This window comes from Pagrus pagrus (assembly GCF_965226575.1).
Source record: "Pagrus pagrus genome assembly, chromosome: 13".
NCBI lineage: Eukaryota > Metazoa > Chordata > Actinopteri > Spariformes > Sparidae > Pagrus > Pagrus pagrus.
The window spans coordinates 15,672,687-15,682,355 of NC_140197.1; the positions used below are offsets into that span (position 1 = coordinate 15,672,687).

A 9,669-nucleotide genomic window follows, 5' to 3' on the forward strand; every position below is an offset into this window, starting at 1 on the left:
CATTTTCTTTGCTCTTCTCTTTTGTTGTTAATTTATTATAAAAATTGTGAAAAAAATTAAGTAGAAAGATCATTTACCAACTACAATAACCATTGGAAACCCAAGAAAACAAATGTTTTACAGTAACAATCACCCCCTCATAAAAATAGCCAAGAACAGCACAACAGTCTGGCTGCTGAAATCATGTTTTAGGTCTGATCAAAGAAACATCTTTACATATGTAGTTCAGAGTGGAAACAGTAAATAATATGGTGATCTGAGTGTAAATGTGAATGTTTGACTCATCTGTCTTTTGTTAGAATATTTGTTAAAAAAATAAAATAAATACTTTAACATTAAACTATGCTTTAAATAATAAACACGTTTTCTTTCATATTTTTTGAATAAATGTTCACAACACAACTCCAAGCTCTGACTACTTGTAACAAGACAGTTGATCCGTCTTTTATATCCTGCCACTGTCCTTCTCTATGCAAAGTGAACTTCCTCACAGTCTGCTATAAAGACTTGATATCATGCTGTCAGTTGCAGCAGAAGAAGAGAAGCTCCCATCAGATCACCTTCAATACCAACCATGTTCTCTGTAGCTCTGCTGCTGCTGCTGGCTGCTGGATCCTGTGAGTCTCACTGAGGCAGAGACACTGACAGTATGATCACAGCACACTGACTGTTCACTGTTATTACACTCATTCAATGTTCAACATATTTTCCTCAACAGGTGTGAAGTGTGAACAGTTGACACAGCCAGCCTCAGTTATTGTGCAGCCAAGTCAACGTCTGACCATCACTTGTCAGGTCTCTTATTCTGTTGGCAGCTATCGTACAAACTGGATCAGACAGCCTGCAGGGAAAGGACTGGAGTGGATTATAAGTGGATGTACTGGATGCACCACTTTTTACAAAGAGTCACTTAAGAACAAGTTCAGTATCGATTTAGACTCTTCCAGTAACACAGTGACTCTAAATGGACAGAATGTGCAGCCTGAAGACACTGCTGTGTATTACTGTGCCAGAGAGACACAATAACACAAACCATCAGTAGACCTGAACAAAAACCCCTCAGTGCCTGAACACTTGTAACATGAAGCCACCAGAGGAGGAGCCCTCAGACCAGGAATGATATCAACACCAGTTCACTGTTACATTAAAGAGAGGAACAGACACTTTACTTTATCAATGATAAAGTAAAGTAAATATAACATGGTTCATTAAAATACATTAACAATAGTAGTGACATTTTTCATGAAGTGTCTCCTGTCTGACTCACAGCATTCATGTGAATTAATGAAAGAAATATTTAATGTCATGTGTTTTACAAAGCTTTTCACCCCATCTTCATTCCTACAGGGATTTTCTTTCCTCTGATGTCCTGAAAATGGCATTACTTGTCAACACTTTGTCCAAAAATCAACAGAATTATATTATGACCATAATTAGAAATACTCACTTTAGTGGTATTTTAAAACCTATAAACGTTTCTCATCTCTTCACGTGACGCAGACTGCGCAACAATGAAACACAATCACCTTAAATAATGTGTTTTTCAGTCTGTTGCACAAATGCAACATGCAAAAATGCATCTTTGACTTATTATTCATGTATTACAGTAAATATTCATTCTCAAGTTTCACCAAACAGTAACAGTAAGGTCCAAGTGGATTCCAGTTACACACTGTGAGGAGGAGTCAATGCAAAACTCAGATGTCTTCCTCCTCTACTTATCTGACTGCAGAGAGGATGACAGAGAACAGTGGACACACAGTTTAACATGATGGACTATAGGACAGGACTGCTGCTTTTAAAGGTATAGTTGGTAATCCTGTTCAGAAACACTTTTTGTTTTACTGGGTGAAATGGTCTTTCCATCCTGAGAGTAGTCATAATAACATTAACATAACATTATTATTATAACATAATGTGTTCAGAAAAAGGAACGAAACAAATTAGACCTCTGTGGCAGCTGCAGGCCTGTAAAAACTCTGACCAATCCCTGCCATTCGGTCCGAATGGAAAGAACCAATCAGATGCCTTCATGTCTCGTCCTGCCGACACCCCCCTCTGCCTGCAGCCAAAAGTAGCACTTCCAGAAGTGATGCAGAGGTTGCTGTCTTTCTGTTGGACAGGTAATTATTTGTTTTGCTTCGGGGGGATTTGTTATTTTCATGAAATATGTAACGTTAGCCAACTTAGCTACTTTTGAAGCTTGTATTAGCCCAATGCTAACGGCTCTCCTCTGCCCTGCTGACGGACTGTCTGATGCGCGTTCAAGTTTGTGGGGGCGGGGCTTTGGACGGAGCACTGACGGGACGGGGAGAAGGGGATGGAGCTTAGACGAGGTGCCACTTTCAAATCTTGCTAGCTCTCCAAAATTACCAACTATACCTTTAATGTGTCGGATGTCCAAATTATATGGCTGCAGCAACCACCTCATTAGCCTCTGATTAGGGTTATGCGGTGACTTCAAAAAGGTGAAGGGGTTATGGTCAGTGAAAACTGTCAACGGAGATACCCCAGAGCCGACATAGACATCAAAATGCTGCAGAGCCCAAACAAGTGCCAAAGCCTTCTTTTCAATCACTGAATAGTTGTATTGATGCTTGTTAAATTTTCGTGAGAAGAGGCTCACGAGGCAGTCTACCCGCTCCACATTCTCCTGCAACAGGACGCCACCAATACCCACATTGCTGGCATCTGTGTGAAGCTTAAAGGGCTGATCAAGTTTTGGTGCTGCCAACACTGGGGCTGAACACAACAAGGCTTTTACACTGTCAAATGCACTTTGACACTTTGAAGACTAAATATATTCAGCTTTAGCTTTTAAAAGGTCGGTCAATGGTTCAACCACAGATGAAAAGTTTTTGCAAAAGCTGCGATAGTAGCCTACCAACTCTAGGAAACGCATCAGCTCTTTCTTGTTTTCTTTTTACAGAAATGAAATATGACAGACAAATGTTAAAACATTAATCCCCCAACTTCATTAAATAAATCCGGTCCAGCGGTTTCCTCCCTGTGAGGAGGAGTCAATGCAAAACGTGTCTTCCTCCTCTACTTATCTGACTGCAGAGAGGATGACAGAGAACAGTGGACACACAGTTTAACATGATGGACTATAGGACAGGACTGCTGCTTTTAACTGTCTGCTGGGCAGGTGAAGATCTTCAATGATCTTAATTTATCTTAAAAGAGCAACAAACTTATAGTAAATGACTGTTTTGTGTCTTGACAGGTGTTGATGGTCAGACTCTGACAGAATCTGAACCAGTGGTTAAAACGCCTGGAGAATCTCACAGATTGACCTGTACAGCCTCTGGATTCACATTCAGCAGCTACAATATGGCCTGGGTCAGACAGGCTCCTGGAAAAGGACTGGAGTGGATTGCCTTCACTTATTCTGATGACAGCGGCCAATTCTACTCTGAGTCAGTCAAAGGCCGGTTTACCGTCTCCAGAGACAACAGCAGACAGCAGCTGTATCTGCAGATGAACAGTCTGAAGACTGAAGATTCTGCTGTTTATTATTGTGCTCGAGAGTCACAGTGACTGGAGTTGGTTGAGCAGCTGTACAAAAACCTACAGTACTCATCTTTACTGGCATGGAAGAGCCCAAGCATGAAGTATTTCATATCACACATAATCATATTATAATTTTAAATCTGTTCCTGAGAAATATTGATAGTAAACATTAAATGAAACAAAACAAAATAAAGATTATTTGTTGATACAAGGCCCAAAGACAACACAACAATGTGGTCACTGGAATAAAACTACTACAAATTAAACATTTCTACAAATTAAGAGGCAACAATGTCTCTGAATTGTGTGGAGTCTAAATTATTCATAATATGAAGGTGGAAAATAATGTTACAGTTTCTTGTATAAAATCACTAGAGGGCAGTCAGTGACAAGTTTCTCTCTCCTCTGTTACTTAAAGGAGACTCTGTGTTCTCATTGATATTAACTGACTGACTCTCAACATTCAGATGTAGTTTTTGCATTTTGTCTCACAGGTTTCAGTTCCTGAGCAGCTGTTTTCCTCTCGAGGCTCCAAGTTTCTCTGTATGTCTTCAAACATCTGCTGACACTGAAATTATTAAAAATCTTTCATGCCAACCAGCAGCATCAGACAGAAGTTTCCATACTGTTTACATGATGCTGTCTGTTGTCACTTTGCTGCAAATACAGGAAGTACACTAAGTGATCAAATGCTGCAACTACAACAAGCTGTTCCTACATTTGAAGTTAATCTTAAATGTGATGTAGGAGGTGCTGACAGTAAATAAATGATCTCAGGAAAACAGCTCACATCATATTTAAAGTGTTTTAATGATTTGAAAACATGCTGAACACACTGTAAACATGTCTTATAGAAAGCAACATTCTTGGTGGTTTCTCTTTTGTTTCCATGACACATCATCATTAATATTGTAATGCTGATTTTAAAGAATATGTTTTCCATTATCTATGGTTCATGTAATATTCACATTAAGAATAGTTGTGATAATCATTTACAGCTGTTTCATTTCTGTAAGTTGAGTGTGTAATGAAATGAAAATATCATATGTAAAGCAGAGGTGATTTCCAGGCATGTTTTCACTCTGCAGATATAATAACAGTCAACAGACTCTTCTATTGGCTCCAGTCAGACCAACATTGATGCTTCATGTGTTTGATTCTATGCAAACTCAGTGAGCTTCCTTGTTACTCTGCTATAAAAACTTGACATCAGGCTGTCAGTGGAGTTCACAGCACGTCAGTTTCAACATCAACCATGTTTTCTGTAGCTCTGCTGCTGCTGTTGGCAGCTGGATGTGAGTCTCTCTGGATTTGTCAAAGTCAACAGTTCTTCTTTTGGAGTTTAACTTGATCATTTGTTACAAAACATTTTCTTTTTTTACCAGGTGTGAAGTGTGAACAGTTGACACAGCCAGCCTCTGTGACTGTGCAGCCAGGTCAACGTCTGACCATCACCTGTCAGGTCTCTTATTCTGTTAGCAGCTACTTCACAGCTTGGATCAGACAGCCTGCAGGGAAAGGACTGGAGTGGATTGGGATGGCATCTGCTGGAGGTTCTCGCTACAAAGATTCACTAAAGAACAAGTTCAGTATCAACACAGACTCTTCCAGTAAAACAGTGACTCTAAATGGACAGAATGTGCAGCCTGAAGACACTGCTGTGTATTACTGTGCCAGAGAGCCACAATAACACAAACCATCAGTAGACCTGAACAAAAACCCCTCAGTGCCTGAACACTTGTAACATGAAGCCAACAGAGGAGGAGCACTCAGACCACTAATGATTTCAACACCAGTTCACTGTTACAGTAAAGAAAGAAACAGACATTTATCAATGAAGATTTAAAAGAAACATGAACTAGTTTATGAAAATATTCAATAATGATAATAAAGAATAGACATTTTCCAAAAAGTGTCTTTTCTGTCTGACTAACAATATATTAGTGAAATAATGAAAATATTATTGCAGCTCATTACTGCATTTTATAAAGCTCTTTAACTAAAGAAAACATGAAACATAAATATTGATTGCCTCATAAAAAACTTCAACATTTTCTTGTTTTTTCCTATTAAAATATAATCAAAAATATTCTAAATATTTAGTGGTATTGTAAAATTGCTCATCTGTTGTCAATTTCTTGTCATGATGGACAGTGCTTTATAATGAGGGGCAACCAACTTAAATGATGTGTTTGTCAAATAGTTGCTCAAATAATACTAAACATGCAAGAGTTTCTCTTAAAAGAATGACTCATGTACAGTAAATATTCATTCTCCAGTTTCATGGGACAGTAACTGAGATCCAAGTCCAATCCAGTTCCTCCCTGTGAGGAGGAGTCAATGCAAAACTCAGATGTCTTCCTCCTCTACTTATCTGACTGCAGAGAGGATGACAGAGAACAGTGGACACACAGTTTAACATGATGGACTATAGGACAGGACTGCTGCTTTTAACTGTCTGCTGGGCAGGTGAAGATTTTATTAAATCTCTTGATGTAAAGTTGAATTACAAACATACAGTAATTAATTTAGATTTTACTTGTGTCTTGACAGGTGTTGATGGTCAGACTCTGACAGAATCTGAACCAGTGGTTAAAAGGCCTGGAGAATCTCACAGATTGACCTGTACAGCCTCTGGATTCACATCCAGCAGCTACGGGATGCACTGGGTCAGACAGGCTCCTGGAAAAGGACTGGAGTGGGTCGCTTATATCAACAGTGCCAGTAGCTACATCAACTACCCTGAGTCAGTCAAAGGCCGGTTTACCATCTCCAGAGACAACAGCAGACAGCAGGTGTATCTGCAGATGAACAGTCTGAAGACTCTGCAGTTTATTATTGTGCACGACAGCCACAGTGACACAGCCGACTACAGAGCTGTACAAAAAATGAACAACACTGATCTCTGTATGAGAAGCACTGAAGCATGTCAGGACTTTGAAAACAAATAATCTTCCTTTGAATGAGGCCAATTAACAATGAAACACATTTGATTAGGCCTGTCTGCTTTACCCAACGAGCCTGGAGACACTACAGTTGCAGTTAGGAGACAATGAGTGACCCCAAGAGGAGCAGCAGAAGAGCGGGAGAAGGGCCGAAGAGATCGGTGTGTTTATCCGCAAAGCTACAGCTCATAAATTGCTGTAAACAGTCTATGACCCAGGCCTACTGTGTGAGTCAGTAAAACCATAAATAACCTGAATTTAGTTTGAAAAGAGAAAACCGGTTGAAAATGATTTAAGCAGTTTGTCTTAATCAGAATATAATTCAACATCTATTCAAAAGACAATTACTCAAGCAATATTCATAAAAGTGATACTGCTGATCAGAATTAAACTGTGGATTAATTATATTGTTGTAAATATTCTAATGTGCTGCCAACTGTTCTCAAAGTGACTGATAAGAAACAAAACATTGATAACAAGATGAATTATTATTTCATTAACTTTAATAAAACCTGTATGTTAATGTGTCAGATGTTTGAACTAAGAATAACATTTGTGTTTATGGAATAAATGTGGTTGTGTTGTTAATACTGACTGACATTTTACAGAAGCTAAAACATGTTAGACTCTTGGACATTAATTCCCAAGTTTTGATAAATATCTCGGTAACACTTTATAATAACGATCATTAGTAAGTCCTTTATAAGACATTAGTTAATGATGAACAAAACATTAATAAACCTTTGTAAATGATTAGTTAATACTAAATTAACATATCACAACTATGTTGTAAGTCATATGCAAATGACTTGTTAACCATGGAATATTCATGAACAAATCAATAGTAAATGATTACTTAATGATTTGTTAATATATTATGAATGACTTGTGAGTGATTATAAGAAATTATTATTAATGAATGCTGTTAACATATCACAAATATGTTGCAAGTCATCTACAACTGATTAATTATTTATGAAATATTCATGAAATAATCATTAGTAAATGTTTACCTAATGATTTGTTATGTAATGAAAGTGGCCTGTTCTTCATCTTTTATAACTCATGTGTAAATGTATAACTGAATCATCTATAAGTCATTTACAAGTGCTTTTGCATCCCCCTAATCTAAAGTGTAAACACCCCTCGCCGCACGGCTGTGTGAACAGGGCTAGTGCGGCGGCCAGGAAGCGAACCAGCGTCCTGTGGTTTAAAATGCAATGGCTGGCAGTGTACTTAACCACTCAACTACCGTATCATACTAATATTAACACGAGTATACTACTGTATATAACATATATCCGCTAATATTAAATTTAAAAAAATCTAAACTATGATAACTCTTTTTAGGATTAATGAATGAATGAATGACGGATGCCGCCTTGGGTGGGTTCCTTCGCCTTTTTTTGAGTGCTCCGTAGGGGCGGGTATATGGTCTGTTTGTAAAACTGCTTCTCTCAAAATACACCAATTTACCACATTAGCCAGCTATTTGAATCGTCACCTATTTATACAGCACATTTATGTATAATTAAACTTAAGTAATCCTAACAAGAGTTATCGTAGTTTAGATTTTTTTAAATTTAATATTAGCGGATATATGTTATATAGTATACTTGTGCTTATGTTACTATGATACGGTAGTCGAGTAGTTAAGTACGCTGCCAGCCATTGCATTTTAAACCACAGGACGCTGGTTCGCATCCTGGCTGCCGCACTAGCCCTGTTCACACAGCCGTGCGGCGAGGGGTGTTTACACTTTAGATTAGGGGGATGCAAAAGCACTTGTAAATGACTTATAGATGATTCAGTTATACATTTACACATGAGTTATAAAAGATGAAGAACAGGCCACTTTCATTACATAACAAATCATTAGGTAAACATTTACTAATGATTATTTCATGAATATTTCATAATTAACTAATCAGTTGTAGATGACTTGCAACATATTTGTGATATGTTAACAGCCTTCATTAATAATAATTTCTTATAATCACTCACAAGTCATTCATAATATATTAACAAATCATTAAGTAATCATTTACTAATGATTTGTTCATGAATGTTCCATGGTTAACAAGTCATTTGCATGTGACTTACAACATAGTTGTGATATGTTAATTTAGTATTAACTTATCATTTACAAAGGTTTATTAATGTTTTGTTCATCATTAACTAATGTCTTATAAAGGACTTACTAATGATCGTTATTATAAAGTGTTACCTATCTCCAGTCCAACTGTTTCCTCCTGAGGAGGAGTCAATGCAAAACTCAGATGTCTTCCTCCTCTACTTATCTGACTGCAGAGAGGATGACAGAGAACAGTGGACACACAGTTTAACATGATGGACTATAGGACAGGACTGCTGCTTTTAACTGTCTGCTGGGCAGGTGAACATCTACACTGATCTAGATTTATCTTAAAAGAGCAACACACTTATAGTAAATGATTGTTTTGTGTCTCAACAGGTGTTGATGGTCAGACTCTGACAGAATCTGAACCAGTGGTTAAAAGGCCTGGAGAATCTCACAGATTGACCTGTACAGCCTCTGGATTGTCAATTAGTGGCAACTGGATGAGCTGGGTCAGACAGGCTCCTGGAAAAGGACTGGAGTGGGTTGCTACTGATACTGGTAGCCAGTACTACTCTGAATCAGTCAAAGGCCGGTTTACCATCTCCAGAGACAACAGCAGACAGCAGCTGTATCTGCAGATGAACAGTCTGAAGACTGAAGATTCTGCTGTTTATTATTGTGCTCGAGAGCCACAGTGACGGGAGTTGGTTGAGCAGCTGTACAAAAACCTACAGTACTCATCTATACTGGATTGGAAGAGCCCAAGCATGAATATTTTATATCAAACATATTATATTTCTAAAACTGCTACTGAGAAATATTGACAGTAAACATTAAGGCCCAAAGACAGCACAACAATGTTTTTTGTCATTTCACTGAAATAAAACTACTACAAAATTTAAACATTTCTATAAATTAAGAGACAATAATGTCTATCAGTTTTGTAAAATCTAAATGAGTCATAATATGAAGAAGATAAATAATGTTATAGTTTCTTGTATTAGATCACTAGAGGGCATCAGTGACAAGTTTCTCTCTCCTCTGTTACTTAAAGGAGACTCTGTGTTCTCATTGATATTAACTGACTGACTCTCAACACTCAGATGTAGTTTTTGCATTTTGTCTCACAGG

At 37.8% G+C, this 9,669-nt stretch overlaps 1 gene segment (V, D, J or C); it reads left to right on the plus strand.

Moving 5' to 3' along the window:
- Nucleotides 1–574: 574 nt before the first annotated feature.
- LOC311267495 (Ig heavy chain V region XIG14-like) lies at nt 575–5,203 on the plus strand. The segment is given in 2 exons: nt 575–617; nt 4,899–5,203.
- The last annotated feature ends 4,466 nt before the right edge of the window (nt 5,204–9,669 follow it).